The sequence below is a fragment of the Apium graveolens genome, chromosome 9 (genome assembly GCF_009905375.1).
Source record: "Apium graveolens cultivar Ventura chromosome 9, ASM990537v1, whole genome shotgun sequence".
Lineage (NCBI taxonomy): Eukaryota > Viridiplantae > Streptophyta > Magnoliopsida > Apiales > Apiaceae > Apium > Apium graveolens.
In genome coordinates this window covers 114,842,846-114,866,847 of record NC_133655.1, presented here as the reverse complement: position 1 = coordinate 114,866,847, position 24,002 = coordinate 114,842,846, and positions in this window count along the sequence as shown.

Here is a 24,002-nt window from a genome sequence, read left to right as displayed (position 1 = left end):
GCATTTTATGTGAAGCATGCAGTTTGCACATCCTCTACCCAGAAGTAGGTTGGCAATTTTGCTTCTTCAAGCATGGTCCTTGTAGCTTCTATAAGAGTTCTGTTCTTTCTTTCAACAACTCCATTTTGTTGAGGAGTTCCAGGGTCAGAAATTCCTATTTGATCCCCTTGTACTTACAAAATTCTTCCATAGTGCTATTCTTGAATTCAGTTCCATTGTCACTTCTAATAATCTTTACTTTGTGAGTTAATCCTTTTTCCAGTTCCCTTACATGATCAAGAAGAATGGATGGAGTCTTATCCTTGGTGTGTAGAAAATACACCTATATGTATCTTGTATATTCATCAAAAATTACAAATGCATACCTATTTTTTGCAATAGACATAACATTTACTGGACCAAAATGATCAATATGACGTAAGTGATATGGTCCAAGAATTGAGGATTCAATTTTACTCTTAAAAGATAATTTCCTTAATTTGGCTTTCTAGCATGAGTCACATAAGCCATCAGGAGTAAATACTACATTGGGCAATCCCCTTACAAGATCTTTCTTCACAAGTTTATTGATTTAGTTGAGGTTGAGGTGAGAAAGTCTTTTATGCCGGTTACAGCTGTCTTTCGCAGTTGCTCTACTAAGTAGACATATTTCAGAACCATCAGTATTTACGGAAACCCTGGCTTCATATAATTTACCAAGTCTGTAACCAGTCATTGCAACATTACCATGTGACTCACTGACAATTTCACAATGTTCTTCATAAAAAGTCACATGGTAACCTCTGTCACAAATTTGACTCACACTGATCAGATTACACTTGAGTCCCGCAACTAGAGCTACATCTCCAATGATGACATTTCCAATTTTGATTTTTCCACATCCCGAAGTATTTCTTAAGTTGCCATCTCCATAAGAAACACTTGGGCCAGCCTCCTCCTTAAACTCTGATAGCAGGGATTTATTTCCAGTCAAGTGTCCTGAACATCCACTGTCCAAAACTAGAGAATTTTTCCTGTTACCCTGGAATCAGATAAACAATTAATTAGTATTTTTAAGGACCCAGACTTGCTTAGATCCTTTGTCCTTTTTAAGTTTGTTAACATTTACAACAGAAGACTTTACATTAGAGTTTACGCTAACATTCTTCATATCAGAATTTACACATGTAGCAACAACTTTTGTTTTATTTAAAGAGGTTCTCAGTTCATAATAGTCATAATACAAACTGTGATACTCTTTACTTATATAAATTGAATGCTAAACACTACCACAATGAAAACATGGATTTTGTGGTTTATATCTAACTATTCTATTCCTAAACTCTGATTTAGGGGGAACAGTGTTTAATCCTTTATTCTTCCTACAAGCAACATCAAGATGATTAGAACTACTACAATTTAAACATGCCTTTCTAGATGCATTAGGAATGAGTTTATATTTGCTTTCTTTATTGACACCTACTTTTTCATTTCTGATCTTTTTAGGTTGTTTCTTTTTATTTTTCATTTTGACTTTCTTCAGCTTTTGCTTAAGCTGTTTCTGAGTCATTAAACCAACATTTACTGATTTGATGTGAACTTTTCACACTTATCGGTTTTTAAGTTTCATTAGATGCAGATGTTGATCCTTTTTCATTTATTGACTTAATATCATCAGCACTTCAATTAAACTTAATAGGTCTTAATCGAGACTTGTTCAGTTTTACCTTTTTTCAGTATTTATTGGTTTAGTTTTCTCAGTTTATTTTTCATTTATCTTATCAGAATTAGATTTATAAGCATAACCTACTCCTTATCCCCAACAACCACTTTCTATTAAACCCCGAGTTATTTTTCCTGAACTAGTCCAAAGCTTGATTAGCTCTCTTTTTTTAGCTAATTTTTTTTCAAGGTATGCATGATTTTTAACAGTTTTTCTTTAGTATACAAAACATCATCTCTTTCTTTTTGAGTTTTTAACATGAAAATTAACTCAGCTTCTAGGTGATCATTCCTTTTCTTTAAATCAGAATTTTCAGATCCGATCCTAGCTTTTTCAAGTGTTTGATCCCTATAACTAACATATAATATTTTTAGAAATAGCCTTAATTCAAAGATATCATCAGTATTAAAAGAAAATGTAGTTTGAGGTACCTTCATCTCAGTAGTCTCAACATCACTTTTAGCATTTGCCACGAGAGCATAGTTGATATCCTCATCAGATTCTGATGTATCATCCCAAATTTTCTTCTTTTTAATTAAGACTTGTTTCTTCTCAGTCTTTGGCTTCATGTAGTCATCTCCAAAGTGTCCAACTCCATCACAATTTTAACACTTTATCTTTGACTTATCAATCTTCCCAGACTTTGACTCCTTCTCATCAGAGTTTCTTCTGTAGTTCCTCTTATCAGAGTTTATGGAACTAGAGCCTTTCCTAGAAATCCTTTTTCCCTTCTTGAAGTTTTTGTAGGCCATCCTCTTGAAGCTTTTAACCAATAGATCTGTTGAATCTCTTCATCATTTCCAGGATCACTCTAAATATTTTAGTCACTTTGGGAGTTTGAGTCATCATTAGAGTTTGATGACTCAGTATCAGACTTTGCAATCATAGCTTTGCCTTTGGAATGGCTTTTTCTTCCAGCTTTCTCCCTTGGTTTCTCTCCAACCTTGAGTGCAACCTGTCTTGCTCTAGACTTTTTCCTCTTGCTTCTTTGCTCCATCTCCAATTCATGAGTCTTCAACATACCATAGATCTCATCTAGAGATGTTTCATCAAGATCATAATTGTCCCTTATTGATGTGACTTTCAAGTCCCACTTTTCAGGGAGTGCAAGAAAAAACTTCAAGTTAGAATCTTTTGGATCATATTCTTTATCAACCAGTGACAAGTCATTCATCAGCTTTTGAAACTTTTCATAGATTTTAGTCAAGGACTCATCAACATTTGAGTCAAAGTGTTCATACTCCCGATGAGTATTGTCCTTCTGTTCTTCTTGATAGCAGTGGTGCCTTGACACTTGACCTTCAAAGTGTCCCAAATTTCCTTGGCAGTTTTGCATCCAATATCCCTATTGGACATGACACTGTCAAGAAAGTTATGCAAAAGATGTCTAACTTTTGCATCTTTCATTATAGATGAAAGATCCTCAGGATAATAGTCCTTCTTTTCCTTGTCAACCATCTTTTCCTCTTGATCAGGAACAACAACAACCAGCTTCATAGGCCTATGAGGACCATCACAAATCCTGTTCAGATATCTAGGATCTGTTACTTCTAGACACATGGCCATCTTCACTTTCCAGATTGGATATTCATGAACCTTCAGGATTGGAACCTTGATAGCCTCATATCTACTCAAGTTATGGTTGATTTGATTTGTGGATTTTTCTGAGCTACTTTGTCTGCCATTAATGAATATTTTAAGGATCTTAAACTGTTTGTGTATCAATAACATGCTATAATACCAATTGTTAGGCCTTTAATCAACTGTAGATGGGGGTGAATTTAATCTAAATAATAAAATCGAATTAATAAACTCAACAGAAAGAACAATTTTAATATTAACTGATAAAAACTGATATAATCCTCTCTCAAAGGATGAACAGATATCCTTGAGAGCTGCTAGATTTTTATGAATGATATATCAATTCGAACCAAGACATAAAGTGTAAACCTAGCCTGTGCTTATATACTGCACAACTACACAATCAATCAAGAATATGTGTTACAATTAAATAAGGAATCCTAATACATATGCATCTATTGATTGATACAGTAAGTAAAGTCCTACACCGACCTATCTCTGCAAATCTTTCCTCCTTTGATATCTCCTGATTCCATCTTGACAAATACTTATGTGAGTAAATACTGATGACAAATACTGATCAGTAAATACTGACGATAAATGCTAATGATTTCATCTCTGTCAAACTCTGAAATCAAATACTGATTGGAAAATCTGATAGTTAAATACTGATATAATCAATTTATTCTAACAAGTATCACCAAGAACGACGTTTTGGCTTAATTTTCTATAGTACAGAGATATGTAGGCATCTTGGGAGGACCGAATTAGTCTCAAACACAAGTGCAACCATTATTAAAGCTCGAAGCTACTAAACCTTAGCATTAAATATGCATAGTAAATACATTCACATTTTTATCCATAATATTTGGCGCCATCTATGGGAAAAAGACAACAACCATGAGAGCACAAACAAGCACCAAGAAACAACCTGCTACAGTGCACGATGTTATATTCGATAAGATACCACTGTAAAAAACTCTCAATACTTGAGGGGATGATCTTTCAAGGAAGAAGATCCCCGTTACCTAACCACTGATACTAGGAGCGAACTCCAACATTAAAAAATGCATAACCAGAGGATGAATCCTCAATTGTAGATGGTGCTCTCAATAATAAATGTCCAAGCACCTGGATTTCAGATGTTAACAATTGTGCTTCCGTCAAGGATGAAATCTAACCACTTTGTGGGAGTAAACCTCAACATCAACTACACGAGGAGTATGAATCTGATATTTACAAGGGCTGAGCCCCATTCATGAAAGAAGCTGTTATTTCTCCAATTTATAAACTAAGAACAATGATTATTCACCTGATGAGGAGATCATCTCATGCAGGAGATAACCCATGAAGAAGATGGCCGAACAAAGACCCCGTTGTCAAAAAAGGCATTTTTTGCCCCGAGGGTATAACACCCCCAAATCCGAGGTCGGGGATCCGGGTTGTCACGAGTTCCATTTCCCTTTATAATACTTAATCTTAATAATCAACCAACTACTGCGTACTGTGACCCCACAATATACACACACACCACAAGTTATAGTCTCAGAGATGAATATCCAAAAATAACACAAGTCATTTTATTCCACAATTATAAGCCATTACACCTCAAAAGGGTTTCTGAATAAATTTACATATTCCTTGCCATTATTACAATTCATAAATATACATAAGTCTGGCACAACAAAAGTTGAAAGCCTAGCCTATTGGTAGTTCCTACCTCAGCTACAACGGCATCAACGCCTACAGGAAACTGCGGAACGTTTCCTAACCGCTCACGAATTGGGAGCTTGATCCTGTTCATCTTGTCTATCTGTTGTTATGTGATGAAAGAAGAAAGCAAGGGTGAGCAACAAGCCCACCGAAATAATATGTATAATAATCAACAATATATAAGCATTCCCATAGTACTCATGAAAGTCTTGGTCAAGAAGAAATGAACCAAGTTTGATATCTTAATGCGACGAAGTCGCAAAATATTCAGTATATATACTTGTATACTTTTGAAAATCTTTGAAATCCTCTACCATGTATAATATACACAGAGTTCCAGTTTATAACTGTATAAAAATATCATTGCAATGTGATCTTATATATCTAACCTTGTCTCAACGTTTTTCTGAAATTCTTTGTCATGCATAAGATAATCATTAACCAGATATAAGTTAAAAAGATGAAGTTACAAGATACCCCAATATACTTATATCTTTTCCAAATACTACTTGAACTACCACCGTTCAAGTTATAACCAGTTTCAAAAGTTCATCACATAGATGAGACTACAAGATAAGACTTGCATAGATTCGATCTTTGAAATATTATTGAATGAAATGAAGTTACGAGATACTTCATTAAGTCCCGATATATATATATATATATATATATATATATATATCCATTTATATCTCTCATACATTTCCTGAAAACCTCTGTCATGTAAAGTATGAACAGAGTTGCAATATCCAATGAATTTTGGAAAGAAAAGAATTTTGGCATAAACCCGATATCTTGCTGATTAGGCAAAGATACCAATAAGTAACCTTTTCTACTAGTAGATGGATGAATCCCCTACCGGTCATCACCCTGGCCTCATTAGGACCTTGTGCTGGACCACCACCCAGCCTCTTACGCGTTGATGGGCTGCCACCCAGCCACTTACACTTTGATAGACCGTACCCCGGCCTGTCGCTTATGCCGACTCAATTAGATGGACTTACTTCCTGAACGTTGGGTAAGTAATCAATTCATTTATCAAAACAGCAACCTCGTTGCGAATATAAAATATACCACAGAGCCGGATCCCTCAATTTTTAAGCGAGTATTTAAACCCCCTTCGAAAGGAAGATCTTAAATTTGAAAACGAGTTTTGGGATCCGCTGTAATTTTTAAAATCATTTTGAAGACTCGAAAACATTTTTAAGAATGTTTGGAGTAATGCTGATTTAATGAAATAAATCAGTCTCGATATATTAGAAAATATCTGAATATTATTATTTAAATAATATTCCCATAAGGATAATCCTTATAAAAATAATTGAAGTAGAAGTTTTAAAACCTATACTTGAAATGAATAATAAATAACCAAAGATATACTTATCCGAAAGTACGATCTTTATTTGAATAATCAAAAATAATTTTGATTATCGAAACATTATTCATTAAAAAAATAAAGAATATTATTTAATAAAAGAAGCGGAGTCATAAGTCCTCGAATGAATATTCAAAATAATATTCATTAAATAAAATAAAGCGGAGTCATAAGTCCTCGAATGAATATCCAAAATAATATTCATTAAATAAAATAATGTTATCGAATAAACCTTATTCGATTAATAGTTTTGAAAACTATATCTATATATATATAAATATATATATATATATATATATATATATATATTATACTCGGGAACATCGACTCCCGGTTTAGAAAATGTTCACCTTTGGTTCCCCTATACTAAGGGTATACGCAACTACTGCTTATCTCTAGCATAGGTATTATGCAGTTTATAATCAATTGAATCAACAATTAGATATCAAGATTACGAAATAGACATGCATATATACATATCACATGCTCCAATATATCGCAAGATTTGCTAATAACAATTGTGCACTTATCACAAGATAATGCATATACATATATTTATATCACAACAACAGTATAACGGGTAGAAAACTTGCCTGAGCGTTCTGGGGTAGACTTAAGCTTAGAGTGGGTCCGATAACCTATGAATAACAACATAAGTCAGAATTAAACCACCGTCGCTTAAGAAACTAGACTTTAACCAATTGAACCCTAACGTTTGCTTATGGTCACTTTTACGCTTAACGAATAACATAAGTCGTTCGAGTACCCTCGGCTCCACCATTTTTAATAAATTAACCATTAAGAATTTTAAGGCAATTCTTTCGCAAGTACTCTACCAACTGCCTAATCCACTTTAAATAATTGTTTCATACTCCAATTAGTTATTTAAGGGCCTTAACCAAGGTTTCAAAGTAAGGCGAGGGGTAATGGTTCGTTCGCGAAACGCCGTTACTTAAAATGGTCGTTTCTCCTAAACCGTACATCGGATTCAAGCGAACCACATATCAAAATGAAGCTCGTAACATGAACTATCTAATCATGGAAATGGTAAAAACCTAACAGTGAGTTCACGGGTCCTGATGTTAAGAACAAAAGCAGTCTAAGGTAAATCGGGCATTATGACGGCTATGTTTACGCGATTACCAAATTTATACCACTCCAAATCAATCCACAATCAACCCACAATCATTACTACAACCAAACTCCATCCATACTTTACTTCAACAGCCCCAATATCTCAAGATTTCCGATTTATACCACTCTCAATCATGAATTAAAAGCTATACTTAAGTTCATTAACCAATAATCAAGTTTTACTACTTCAAAAACATTACAAAACCAACCCAACTCTAAATATACAATAATCATGCTTCTCATGAAATATACTACTCATAACAAGCTCTTAACATTCAATAATAAGGCTAGGTTAAGAGGTTATACCTTCCTTGAAGCTTTTAATCAAAGAAAGATCCTTGGAATGCCCATGGAAGCCTTGATCAATGCTTAAGCTACCTTGTCCTTACAAATAAAATCAAGAATCAAAAATTTGTTCTTGAAAGTTATTATTCACCCTAAACTTTTAGGAATTGATTAACTAGGTAAACCTTGGATTCTTGGATCCAAACTTATAGCATAACTAAGTTATGAATTATGGAAGCTAAAGAAACAAACCTTATAATTTTTGAAGGTGTGTAGCTTGGGTTTTTGAAAAACTCCTCCTTGTTTTTCTTTCAAAAGCCGAGAGCAATAGATGGGGGAAGAATAAAAATGTGTTTGTTTTGGTTGCTTTTGATTTTGGTGTTATGTTATTTGTTGGTTGATTCCCTTTTGTCTTTGATAATTAATTAGATTTTTACCATGGTAAAGAATGAATGGTTCACAATCAACCAACCAATCAATCCTTTTTGTCATGCTTAAGTCACCATGATCATGTCATCTTCCCACACTTGTCTTCTTCTTGTTGGTGTGCTGACATCATCATCCACTAACCTCTTTGATTAACTCCTAATTACTTGGCTAATGATCGCTGATCTGTTATACGGTTCGCTTAACTTTCATTTTCGTTTATCGTTTATCGTTTGAGGGATCATACCCGGGATCTTATTACTTGGGTTCCCTTAACCTTTCTCAATACATTATATTCCTTTTATGATCCTCTCTTATAATCCTTGAATTTAAATCCTTTTTATCCTGTTACCTTATACTCAATTCTTTCGGTATCTGGTGGATTTTCGGGAGAAATCAAAGTGTTCAAATTTGGATTCCGACGATCTTTACATACACTTATATACCATATAGAGTACTAATAAGATCTCAGAATAACAATAAAAGAACCCCTACATAGTGTGGCATGAAAAGTTTTCTTATTCAGCATAATCAGCAAAATCACTATTCATAAGGGTTACAAAAAGTCCAAAATTTTTGGGGTTATTACAGTCTCCCCTCCTTAAAAGGATTCCGTCCCGGAATCAGATAGAAAATAAATGGGGGTACTTTTCTAGCATTGTGCCTTCTAACTCTCAAGTCAATTTTCCCACATTGTGGTTCTGCCACAAAACCCTGACTAGCACGATAACCTATCTCCTAAACACTTGTTCCTTTTCAATCTATAATCCATCTTGGTTGCTCCATACAGGTTACGTCTGGTTGCATGTCTATGCGCTCATATGCCCCTATTTGTCTGGCATCCGAATTACACTTCCTTAACATTGATACGTGGAACACGTTATGAACTTGCTACATGTTCGGGGGTAGGGCTAGCTCATATGCTAACTTCCCAATCCGTCTTAGTACCTCAAAAGGTCCAATGTATCTTGGGCTTAGTTTCCCTTTCTTTCCGAACCTCATTAATCTTTTCCCAGGGAATACCTATAACAACACTAGGTCCTCTACTTCCTATTCTTTGTCCTTTCGTGTCAAATCAACATACTTCTTATGTCCATCTCGGGCTACTACCAGCCGTCCTCTGATTAGATCTATTATATCCTTGGTCCTTTGGACTACTGCGGGTTCGAGCATCTTGCGCTCTATAATCTTCATCCTAACATAAGGGAGATCGACATTGTCTTCCCTCAAGGATCTCATAAGGCGATATCTCGATACTGACATACGATCTATTGTCGTAAGAAAACTCAATCCGTGCTAAGTGACCATTCCAAATTCTTTCAAGTCTATTGCACAGACTCTCATCATAGCTTCTAGCATTATAGCTTTTGCTTCTCAATACCCATTCTTTTCCAGTTCGTAGTCGTTACTATCTTCTGTACATAATACTATATTGGTTACACTTTTGCTCGTTAGCGTTCTATAACCTTTTAATAACCACGTCAACCTTAGTATCACAAACGTGTTTCCATTCCGAATACCACCATAACTTTACTACTCCTTTTTCAGCTATTTCTATTTTCCAAAGTTTGATCAATCATATAGAAGTAAAGGAATTTGTTGAGAGATCACTATGATCATGAACACTTGTTCTATTGCATAGTTAGTACAGAAGGTGGCCAGCCTTTAGTACTTGACAAGCAATTAAACAATATATGGTATCCTACTAGGCTTCTATCACACAGATAGATAGTCATTCGGCAATACCTCCCCTTCTGGAAGGGTTGTTCTTCTCAGCTTATACAAAATGAAAAGGAGAGAAAAGAATGAATTGAAGAGAATTGTATATATATAATATACTGCCACAAAATATCTGGCTTGGAATCTACCTCTGAACTATAGAGGTTTGTCATAGGAGAACAAAACATATATGTACATATATCAACATCAGGTATTATAGCATCATATTTCACATTCTTAAATATTTTTGCTATTCCGTCCATCATTCTATGGACCCATGCTCTTCCTCGAGCTTATACACAATCACCTTTGAAACTCCCTCGACATCGAAAATCGAATATGGGGTCTTATTCTAGACATCATCGTTACTAGAATTCTATGCTTTCACCGCAACCTTCCTCGTATAGTAATACGACTCTCTATTGATAAGAAGGAATAAGTATTCAATAGGTAGATAATCGACTTAATTAGTCTATCAATGATAACTTATACATCACCACAACCCGATTAGTGGTACCCATTCTCAACATCTATTACACTACAACTCTCACGGTTGTAATCGGCTCATTATTCAAAGAATCGTTGATGCATTACTATAGTCCACCACAGACCTACTATAGTCATTCGTTTTCCTTGGATCTTAATATTTAATCATACAGAGTCCATTCATGCCGTACCAAAATCTTCTAGAGAGGAAACATAATCACCATTCATGATTCATAAAGAACACTCCAAATCCTGAAGTATATTCATGATATGAAGCAGATAAAATTGCAGAAGAGTTTCAACCAAAGCAACAATAGCAGGTTAATACCATTCTTAATCATATGCCTTCAATAGAAGACTTAACTCAAAGGTTTGTTTAGTCCTTTTTGAAACATGGTCCTGACTTATTCTCAAGATAGGACCTTCTAAGATAGATAGCCCGCTCACGGCGATTATATGAATTAAATCTTTACCAAACTACTATTACGGTTGAGTATCGCACAATCATCAGAAGGAATGTCAATCTTTCACACCATAATACAACCTTCACGGCTTTAACCATCATCACTGTATTCCTCTGGCACGAGCGCCTATAATTTTCCTCTTACACTTAAAGTCTCGACCACCTCTTTGGCCTTTCCTGATAGTAAAATTTCCTTATAATCAATGTCATTTTAACCACCTCCAACTAAATTTTCTACCTTATTTCAATCACTGCTTATGTGAAAATGCTTTTCTTAAGTCCTGGTGAGAAAAAAAAATCACCATTTTTCCATAAGTCATTGCCTTAGTCTTTAGATGTGAACATTGTCACGACTGACTCTCGATCATACTTAGGACGTCTCTTACCTTGGGTCCTTCTCGTTTTCACCAATCTCGACCTTCATTGGGTCGATCTATACTTTCTTATGGTTCAACACGTGCCCACCTGGCATTATTATAATTACGTCACATTTCCTTTATCAAAATTTCTATTCTTGAGAACTTTGAATATTACCTTTTTCCTTGTAAAACCTCTAAGGTTATCCTTGAATCGTTCCTCCTGTATTCCCTAGATACAGGGCATATTAAAATACCATTTACTAATACTAGAACCATTGTCTATGTACTTCAAAAAAATTTCTCTACTGATCTTTAAAGGTTGTTGTTACCTTAGTCCTTCGTTCCATACTATCAAAACTCATACTATCCCTATTAAGGGCGAAATGCCAACCTTTATGCATTCCCCTAGGGTTCATCTCAAGTTATCGAAGTTATATCCTTAACTCCACCTTTAAAAAAGTACTTGCATCCTTCCATGGATAAATTAAGTCATATATCCTTGATAGATTATCTTATTCAATCATTCCCACCTGGATAGTCTATACCAATTTCACAATAACATTTGTATTCAAAACGAGGTCAACCCATATGGCCTTCAAAAGATAACAATGGTTTCCCGCTTTTCTTTCCTAATTTGGTAATGACAACAAGGATGTTCTGGAAGATATTGGTCGTGTTCTACGTGAACTTCTTCTTGATAATTCCTCATTTACTTTTGTTGTTTATCTCAACAGTCATCTCAAAGTTGGGATGTCTTTCATACCTGGCGTCTCCCTTTCTGGGTATTATGCCACCAGTCTTACACTTCACATTCTTGAAGGTCACTTCCTTCATCCAATTTTCCAAATTTCTTACTTTCTTGTCTTCTCAGTCTATCCGCGTCTCCTTATTTATCCTTCGAACTATCTCAAGGTTTCCTCGAATCCTCCCAACTTATAGGGGATAAAATATATGTATCTCCTATGCCTTCAACCATCAACTTTAACTCATAGTGAATCACCCTCATCCTGACGATTACATACTTTTCTAAGGGTGGTGTATTTCCCACTACATTGTTTCTAAGGGTGGGAAATATATGTATTTCCCACTACATTGTTTCCTCAGGGTGGTGTTTGGGGATAATAGTCTAAGTTCGGTTTAGGCAGGTCCATGAATTTCCCAATAGGAGTACCATCCTGGTTCTCCCTATCTTGTTCAACTTCTGTTTTCTCAGTATGAAATGTTTCAACCTTCTCCCATAATCGGGGTTATCTTATACGTTAAAAACCTTGTTTTCCACTCTATTATGTTATGGGTTCCTTCTTTCTTGATGGCGACCTCCCTGACTATCACATTCAGGGTCTACCCTGTCTTATTCCTCAACTATGGCTTTCATCCAAGATCTTATCTTTAAGCTCTTGAACGTTTGGAACCCAAGTTCTGTAGGAATACCTTATTATTTCCTTATCATCGTTCTCAGTATTAATCTCTTCTCTATTCGTTGGCTCTCTGCCTTCATTTATCACTTCTTCTTGGCACAATATGATCTTTTTCAATAATTTGGGCTGCATTACAATCTCAAACAACTTTTCAGTACCAGCTCCGGTTACCTTCACTTTTATTTCCATTTTTTCGAAGTCTCTTATCAATTCTCCCAAAGACATTATCGTCTTGAGTCTCTCCTTTCTACTAAGGGCGTTAGCCACCATATTGGCTTTCCCTGGATGATAAAAAATCTCATAATCATAATCCTTGATTTAGCTCTAACCACCTCCTCTGGTGCATGTTAAGCTCTTTCTGCGTGGAAATATACTTGAGCTCTTATGGTTTGTGTAAACCTTGCACTTCTATCCATACAAGTAGTGCCTCCAATCTTTAGGGCAAAACTATTGCCACGAGCCCAAGCTTATGGGTGGGGATATCGAATTTTATATTTCCTTAATTATCTTGACGCGTACGCGATTACCTTGATGTGCTGTATAAGAAGCACCCTAATTCCTTATGCGAAGCGTCACTACACATCACAATATCTCATTTCCATCCGGCAACGCCAACATAGGGGCCGTCACCAATCTTTGCTTCAGTTCTTAAAAGCTGTTTTCGCATTTCTCTGTCCATTCGAACTTCTCAGTCTTACGAGTAAGCCGCGTTAAAGGGGCTACTATCTTTACAAACTTGAACGAACCTCCGGTAGTGACCGGCCAATCCTACCTCTGGTATTCACCCTAACCATGGTTATCAATTCCTCAGTGGTCCTTTATTCATTCTTGTCAGGATCCTCCACGGGGTCCTCCTCAGCAACAATCCCTTCTTGGACAACATCCTCAACCGCTACATCCTCAATATGAACATCATCCGGTCCTGCATTAGGACGCTCTATCGGATCCAAAATCCGATCTCCAATTAGTAATAAAACATCATCGCGCGGTTGCTCCTCAACCTCAGGGTTCGGAGTCCCGCTACCATATACTATAGCGAACTACGCTTCTATCACGATATTTATAAGGGTTCCCATAAGGGTTTTAACTGTCAGTACTACGTTAGTTAGCCCGACTATGAACTTGGCAAGAGTTCTTATTATCTTAGTGAACTTACTATCTTAATGCCACTTCATCTCTGACGTTTATAACGCTTAGCTCTGATACCATTTCTGTAACACCCCCAAATCCGGGGTCGGGGATCCAGGTTGTCACGAGTTCCATTTCCCTTTATAATACTTAATCTTAATAATCAACCAACTACTACATACTGTGACCCCATAATATACACACACACCACAAGTTATAGTCTCAGAGATGAATATCCAAAAATAACACAAGTCATTTTATTCTACAATTATAAGCCATTACACCTCAAAAGGGTTTCTGAATAAATTTACATATTCCTTGCCATTATTACAATTCATAAATATACATAAGTCTGGCACAACAAAAGTTGAAAGCCTAGCCTATTGGTAGTTCCTACCTCAGCTACAACGGCATCAACGCCTACAGGAAACTGCGGAACGTTTCCTAACCGCTCACGAATTGGGAGCTTGATCCTGTTCATCTTGTCTATCTGTTGTTATGTGATGAAAGAAGAAAGCAAGGGTGAGCAACAAGCCCACCGAAATAATATGTATAATAATCAACAATATATGAGCATTCCCATAGTACTCATGAAAGTCTTGGTCAAGAAGAAATGAACCAAGTTTGATATCTTAATGCGACGAAGTCGCAAAATATTCAGTATATATACTTGTATACTTTTGAAAATCTTTGAAATCCTCTGCCATGTATAATATACACAGAGTTCCAGTTTATAACTGTATAAAAATATCATTGCAATGTGATCTTATATATCTAACCTTGTCTCAACGTTTTTCTGAAATTCTTTGTCATGCATAAGATAATCATTAACCAGATATAAGTTAAAAAGATGAAGTTACAAGATACCCCAATATACTTATATCTTTTCCAAATACTACTTGAACTACCACCGTTCAAGTTATAACCAGTTTCAAAAGTTCATCTCACATAGATGAGACTACAAGATAAGACTTGCATAGATTCGATCTTTGAAATATTATTGAATGAAATGAAGTTACGAGATACTTCATTAAGTCCCGATATATATATATATATATATATCCATTTATATCTCTCATACATTTCCTGAAAACCTCTATCATGTAAAGTATGAACAGAGTTGCAATATCCAATGAATTTTTGAATGAATTTTTTTTTGGCATAAACCCGATATCTTGCTGATCAGGCAAAGATACCAATAAGTAACCTTTTCTACTAGTAGATGGATGAATCCCCCATCGGTCATCACCCTGGCCTCATTAGGACCTTGTGCTGAACCGCCACCCGGCCTCTTACGCGTTGATGGGCTGCCACCCATCCACTTACACTTTGATAGACCGTACCCCGGCCTGTTGCTTATGCCGACTCAATTAGATGGACTTACTTCCCGAACGTTGGGTAAGTAATCAATTCATTTATCAAAACAGCAACCTCGTTGTGAATATAAAATACACCACAGAGCCGGATCCCTCAATTTTTAAGCGAGTATTTAAATCCCCTTCGAAAGGAAGATCTTAAATTTGAAAACGAGTTTTGGGATCCGCTCTAACTTTTAAAATCATTTTGAAGACTCGAAAACATTTTTAAGAATATTTGGAGTAATGCTGATTTAATGAAATAAATCAGTCCCGATATATTAGAAAATATCTGAACATTATTATTTAAATAATATTCCCATAAGGATAATCCTTATAAAAATAATTGAAGTAGAAGTTTTAAAACTTATACTTGAAATGAATAATAAATAACCAAAGATATACTTATAAGAAAGTACGATCTTTATTTGAATAATCGAAAATAAGTTTGATTATCGAAATATTATTCTTTAATAAAATAAAGAACATTATTAAATAAAAGAAGCGGAGTCGTAAGTCCTCGAATGAATATTCAAAATAATATTCATTTAACAAAATAAGCAGAGTCATAAATCCTCGAATGAATATTCAAAATAATATTCATTAAATAAAATAAAGCGGAGTCATAAGTCCTCGAATAAATATTCAAAATAATATTCATTAAATAAAATAAAGTTATCGAATAAACCTTATTCGATTAATAGTTTTGAAAACTATATCTATATATATATATATATATATATATATTATACTCGGGAACATCGACTCCCGGTTTAGAAAATGTTCACCTTTGGGTCCCCTATACTAAGGGTATACGCAACTACTGCTTATCTCTAGCATAGGTATTATGCAGTTTATAAGCAATTGAATCAACAATTAGATATCAAGATTACGAAATAGACATGCATATATACCATATCACATGCTCCAATATATCGCAAGATTTGCTAATAACAATCATGCACTTATCACAAGATAATGCATATACATATATTTACATCACAACAACAGTATAACGGGTAGAAAACTTGCCTGAGCGTTCTGGGGTAGACTTAAGCTTAGAGTGGGTCCGATTGTTAGTGTATACTAAAAATATTTATTTGAAGTATATACATTTATTTCTGGCCATTTTATTTGAGAATCATTTGAATGTTTACATGTTGTCTAATATTATATATTGTGAACAATCTAGTATCAAATAGGATACAGAATATTAGATTGTTAAATACGGTTATATAATATAATAAGGTTCACAGCACAAATGGTGTTGGACAATCCACTGGTATGGCTGTAGTATTATTTAGATTAGTTTATATTGACTAATAAATAATACTAGTATACTTTGTGTATATTGAACAGGATCAAATTTAGAATTGTTCCCTTAATACTGATTAAGAAGGAGAACTAAGATTCTATGTTATTATTAATGCTTAGGTTCTTAATCCGGAAATAATAATTGACACGTGTATATTATTTACATGCTTTGATCTATATATGAAGTAATTCTTTTGAATTATGTCATTATATTTTGGGTGATGGAATTATATACATGGTGGATATTATTTATTGAAGGAATCCATGTCCTGATAATATTCGGGTTAATGATTTCCCCTTGAAAGCTCAAAAAGATTTAATTATGTGAAACCCTACAGGTGGAATTTATTCTGGCATAATTAAATAAAGGTTGAGTGGATGATCAAGGATAAAAGATATTAATTAAATAAATTATCAGTAATTTATTTAATTAATGGACATGTGATATTTTAAACATGGGGAATTTAATAAGTAAATAATATTGGAACCGAATTAATTAAATTGCGGTATTAGGAAAGGTAGTGCAAATATTAATTCTTTAGTGGATTGAATTAATATTTAATTACATTGGGCTAGGCTCAAGATGTAATTAGAAGGCCCAACCTAATTATCCATGGTTCATATTGTAGCCTATATATATTCTTATTCTCTTCTTGCTTGGTTTTGAGTGAAAACATATTGTAGCCACCAAGGAGCAAGAAGGGAGGATAACTTGAGAAGACGGAGGCCACACTTCGCTCAAGGGAATTTGGGAATACAATAGAAGAGCGTGGAATCAACCGTTAATAAGGTGATTTTCTTTTCGTAATCTTTATCGTAAAACGTAGTAACACCCTAAGTCCGTGGGTCCCAACAATTGGTATCAGAGCCTGGTAATGGGTTCTACGTTTTATGATATAATGTCCATGTCGTAATTATATATGCGTGTGTATAGTGTTTTGCTTGTATTGGTTTTGATGCAGGTTGTTAATCCACTATTGTGGCCATGTATATTTTAATTATGTGTTTGGATCCCACGTGGTTTAATCGTGGTTAATTTCTGTTTTGGTTTCCACGTGGTTTAATCGTGGTTATAATTTACACGAGGGTTGATCGTGTTAGAATAGATTTTATAAAATTAGTTTTGTATTAGATCTATTTTTTTAATTGTTCCGGGTATTTTGTAATAGTTATGTGCGATCGGAAATCAATTCCGGTAGTTTTTTGTTCCGCTGTGCGATTACAAGGGGCTGCTGTTGGTGTTTGGATCAAACAAAACCAAAACAAAACTCACAGAAAAGGAACAGGCGGCCGGCGCGGTGAAAAATAGCAGAAACAGGGGTAACGCAGGTCCGACCGGCGTTACATGCCAAGTTACGCCGGTAACGCAAGTCGAACCTGCGTAACATGCCTATTTTGGCTGTAACGCAGGCTGCACCTGCGCAACACGCCCAGATTGGCTGTAACGCAGGTCTGGCATGCGCAACAGGTGCTGGGGCAGTTTTTTTTTTCGAAAGCTGTTTTTTTTTCAAGGGCCATAATAGTGGAAAATTTATTTTAATTTTTTCCATTAAATTTTTAATTATTGCTTTAATTTATTGATTATGTGTGTCGTTAATTACGTGTGTAATTCCTTTAAAATTGCATGTTTAACTTAATTAGGACGACATGGACATAAATTTTATTTATTGCTTTAATTAAATATTTTATGTTGCTAAAATTATGTGTGTATTTTGAATGCATGATTAGACATAATTATAACGACATAGGACCCCATTTAATTTTAAAATTCCTCAATTTTAATAAAAAAATTCTAAGTGGGAGAGGGAATTAATATGAAATTAAATCCCATGGTCTCCATTATTGGTTGTAGGTAATTTAACATAAAGACGAATATAAATTATATATACGTCACCCATCGTGGCATGTAATTTATGGTGTCTAGAATGTTATAGAAATTACTAGAACAAACTTCTTAAATTAATTTTAAAAGGAATAAAATACGGATTTTCTTTATTTCTGATTTGGGGCGATTTTGTCAAAAACGAGTTCATCGAACTTGTAAGGCTGTGGGTTTTAAGCGAGACCGATGTGACTCCTCCACTACCTGGAAATCAAACCATTGATGAATATTGAATTAAAGTATTCTATTCAAGGAAAAATTACGAATATTGGAAGGTATACACGCCACCCATCATGGCGTACCAAGTTCCATAGATTTCAAATAATTTAAGATTTGATGATGGTATACACTTAGCTATGAAAAATAATATAGTCCACCCCAACGTGGCATATTGTTTAGTAATAGGACCGAAGTAACATTTAAACAAAATTATGTGGTATAAATGTCACACATCGTGGCATACCAGAAGCTTATGGTGTTTAGATGTTAGTGCATTAAATTTTAATAATTGTTAGAGGAATCAATAGATCTTAAAAATTAATGCACCCTTATTTATATGATGTTTTTATGCATGATTCTCAGGATAAAATGGGCTTTAATCCACTATTCACCATACTTAAGGATAACAAACTTACCGGACCTAACTATATTGAATGGAAACGAAATTTGGACATTGTGTTGACTGCTGAGGAGTACAAGTTTTGCACTTCTGAACCCAAGCCTGAACAGCCTACTGTTGATGCTCCTGAAGATGAGAAAGAGTATTATAAACGGTGGATTAAGGCTGATGAGATGTCGCGATGTTACATTCTGGCAGCAATGTTGGGTGTTTTGCAGCATCAGCATCAGTCTATGGCCACTGCTTCGATATGCTCGTTAATCTCAAGGAACTTTTTGGAGATCAGAATAGGGCTGCTAGGCAAGTAGCCATGAAGGCTTTAATGAACACTCAGATGGCTGAAGGCACACCTGTAAGGGATCATGTTCTCAAGATGATGTCACATCTGAATGAGATAGAGATCCTTGGTGCTGAACTTGATGGGGAAACCCAGATTGACATTATCATTATGAGCTTGTCCAAGAGTTTTGAGCAGTTCCGCTTGAATTACAACATGAACAGGAGGCAGTATAGTCTCGCGGAACTGCTGACAGAACTTCAGGCAGCTGAAGGATTATTTCGGCAGAGTGTTCAAGTGAATGTGGCTGAGAAAGGTTCTTCCTCTAAGCCGAAAGGTATTAAGAAGAAGAAAAAGGCTCAGACACAGAAAGCTGTGAAGGCAGTGGGAGTTCAGGGTGGTGTGAAAAAGCCTAAGGGAAAGTGCTTCAGATGCAAACAGTCAGGTCACTGGAAACACGATTGTCCTCTTCCTAAGAAGACAAACAATACTAGTATGTCTCTTTCTCTAGTTACAGAAACATTTATAGCGGCTATATCTACGAGCACTTGGTGTGTAGATACAGGAGCCACTGATCATGTTTGTAATTCTATGCAGGGGTTCCAGCTATCCAGAATGCTTAGAGATGGTGAGATATACGTGTTCATGGGAGATGCTACGAAAGTAGCAGTAGTTGCAGTAGGAGTTATTCATTTATCTTTTGGTTCTGATAGGATTTTGGTTTTGAACAATTGTCTTTATGTACCTTCTTTTAGAAGGAATTTAATTTCGGTTTCTAAACTTGCTTTGGATGGTTATAATGTTTATTTGGATCGTAATGTTTCTATTATGATAAATAAACGAATTATATGTTCTGGTACATTGCAAGACAATTTGTATATAATTAATCCTAATCAACCTGCACTGCAACTGCAATTTAGGGAATTAAACAACACATCTTCTAACTCTACTAAAAGAAAGGAACCTTCTAGTTTGAACCAAACATATCTTTGGCACTTAAGATTAGGTCATATTAACTTGAGGAGGATTCAAAGACTGGTAGTAGACGGGCCTTTAAGCTCATTGGCAGTGGAGCCATTTCCAGTTTGTGAATCCTGCTTGGAAGGTAAAATGACTAATAGGCCTTTCAAGGCGAAGGGGAATAGAGCCAAACAAGTGTTAGAATTGGTTCACTCTGATTTATGTGGACCCATGAATATCCAAGCAAGAGGTGGTTATGAATATTTCGTCACTTTCATTGATGATTATTCTAGATATAGGTACGTTTATTTGTTGCGCCGTAAGTCTGAGTGCTTTGATAAGTTCAAAGAGTACAAAGCTAAAACGGAGAAGCAACTTAATAAAAGTATCAAGTCACTACGATCAGATCGTGGTGGCGAATACTTGCTTGGAGAATTTAGGGAATATTTATCAGAAAATGGGATAGAATCCCAGTTAACTGCACCAGGCACACCCCAGCAGAACGGTGTAGCAGAGAGAAGGAACCAGACTCTTTTAGAGAGTGTTAGATCGACGATGAGTTATTCGGATTTACCCAAGTCATTTTGGGGACATGCCTTAGAGACAGCGGCTTATCTTCTGAACTTAGTACCTTTTAAGTCGGTTCCTAAAACCCCCTTAGAATTGTGGACCGGGGATAAACCGTGTCTAAGACATATTCGAATATGGGGTTGTCCAGCACATGTGCTGAACAAGAACGCGACTAAGTTAGAATCTCGTACAGAAGTAAAGTTGTTTGTAGGCTACCCCATGGGAACGAAAGGATATTTATTTTATAGTCCAAAAAATTGGGATGTCATTGTTAGCACCAATGCAAGATTCTTGGAGGAGGAATATATAATGAATCACAAACCCATGAGTAGTGTCGTTTTAGAGGAACTAGTGGGAGGGACAAATAATACCCATGAAGCTGTAGTACAAGTAGAACAACCACAATATAATGTACAACCTGTCACTAATACCGCACCAGTGCCTCATCGTAGTGGGAGGGTTGTTCAACAGCCTGATAGATTCATGTTTTTGGGAGAGTTTTCAGACTTGGTCCCTGGTGAACATGATGATGATCCCCGTACATACGAAGAGGCAGTACAAGACAAAGATGTAGATCTTTGGCAAAAGGTGATGGAATCTGAGATAGAATCAATGTATTCTAATCAGGTATGGGAGCTCGTGGAACCACCCAAAGGTATAAAACCTATTGGATGTAAGTGGATCTACAAGAAAAAGAAGGGATTAGATAAAAAGGTGAAAGCCTGGAAAGCAAGACTTGTTGCGAAAGGGTATACTCAGAAAGAAGGTATCGATTATGAGGAAACCTTTTCACCGGTAGTCATGCTTAAGTCAATCCGTATTCTTTTATCTATAACAGCTCATCTCGATTATGAGATTTGGCAAATGGATGTCAAGACAACTTTTCTTAATGGAAGTCTTGAAGAAACCATCTATATGCAGCAACCAAAAGGATTCATTAAGGAAGGCCAAGAGCATCTGGTATGTAAGCTTAAGAGTTCTATTTATGGACTTAAACAAGCTTCTAGAGACTGGAATATTCATTTTGATCAGGCAGTCCAGTCATATGGATTTGATCAAAGTCCAAGCGAATCGTGTGTGTATAAGAGAAGTGAAGGTAATGCAGTGGTTTTTCTAGTACTATATGTAGATGATATTTTACTCATTGGAAACAATGTTGAGATGTTGTCATCAGTAAAGGCATGGTTGTTCAAACAATTTGATATGAAGGACTTAGGTGAAGCGGCATACATCCTTGGGATCAAAGTTATAAGGGATCGCAAGAAAAGGATGTTGGCTTTATCTCAAGAGCCCTACATTGATCAAGTATTAGCTCGTTTTAACATGCAGAACTCCAAGAAAGGTTTTTTACCTTTTAAGCATGGAGTTGCTCTATCTAAGAAGCAGTGTCCTTCGACACCTAAGGATATAGAGAGCATAAAAGCAGTTCCTTATGCTTCAGCATGTGGAAGCTTAATGTATGCTATGTTATGTATGAGGCCTGACATCTGCTTTGCTGTAGGCATGGTTAGTAGATATCAGTCGAACCCAGTTCAGGAACATTGGAGTGCAGTAAAAACTATACTCAAGTACCTGAGAAGGACTAAGGAGTATATGTTAATTTACAAGGCCTCAGATCTATTTCCTTTGGGATATACTGATTCAGATTTCCAATCAGATAGGGATAAGAGGAAATCAACCTCGGGATATGTTTTTACTTTGGGAGGTGGAGCCGTTATATGGAGGAGTGTAAAGCAGAAATGCATTGCAGACTCCACCATGGAGGCCGAGTACGTGGCGGCCTCTGAGGCTGCCAAGGAGGCTGTATGGTTCAGGAACTTTCTTTTGGACTTAGATGTGGTACCTAATTTGCCTAGGAGCTTGACGGTGTATTGTGATAACACCGGTGCTGTGGCAAATTCAAAGGAACCGCGAGACCACAAAGCAGCTAAACATATTGAACGTAAGTATCATCTTATACGAGGAATCGTAAAGTGAGGGGATATAGTTGTGGCTCACATATCATCAGAAGACAACCGGGCAGATCCTTTCACAAAGAGCTTGCCAACCAAGGTTTTTGACAAGCATGTGGAAGCGATAGGAGTCAGATGGATGAACACATAGATTTTTATGTAATAGTGGATTAAATAAACACTGATGTACACATAGAATATGTTGAGTATAAGTGGGAGATTGTTAGTGTATACTAAAAATATTTATTTGAAGTATATACATTTATTTATGGCCAGTTTATTTGAGAATCATTTGAATGTTTACATGTTGTCTAATATTATATATTGTGAACAATCTAGTATCAAATGGGATACAGAATATTAGATTGTTAAATACGGTTATATAATATAATAAGGTTCACAGCACAAGTGGTGTTGGACAATCCACTGGTATGGCTGTAGTATTATTTAGATTAGTTTATATTGACTAATAAATAATACTAGTATACTTTGTGTATATTGAACAGGATCAAATTTAGAATTGTTCCCTTAATACTGATTAAGAAGGAGAACTAAGATTCTATATTATTATTAATGCTTAGGTTCTTAATCCGGAAATAGTAATTGACACGTGTATATTATTTACATGCTTTGATCTATATATGAAGTAATTCTTTTGAATTATGTCATTATATTTTGGGTGATGAAATTATATACATGGTGGATATTATTTATTGAAGGAATCCATGTCCTGATAATATTCGGGTTAATGATGTCCCCTTGAAAGCTCAAAAAGATTTAATTATGTGAAACCCTGCAGGTGGAATTTATTCTGGCATAGTTAAATAAAGGTTTAGTGGATGATCAAGGATAAAAGATATTAATTAAATAAATTATCAGTAATTTATTTAATTAATGGACATGTGATATTTTAAACATGGGGAATTTAATAAGCAAATAATATTGGAACCGAATTAATTAAATTGCGGTATTAGGAAAGGTAGTGCAAATATTAATTCTTTAGTGGATTGAATTAATATTTAATTACATTGGGCTAGGCTCAAGATGTAATTAGAAGGCCCAACCTAATTATCCATGGTCCCTATTGTAGCCTATATATATTCTTAATCTCTTCTTGCTTGGTTTTGAGTGAAAACATATTGTAGCCACCAAGGAGCAAGAAGGGAGGATAACTTGAGAAGACGGAGGCCACACTTCGCTCAAGGGAATTTGGGAATACAATAGAAGAGCGTGGAATCAACCGTTAACAAGGTGATTTTCTTTTCGTAATCTTTATCGTAAAAC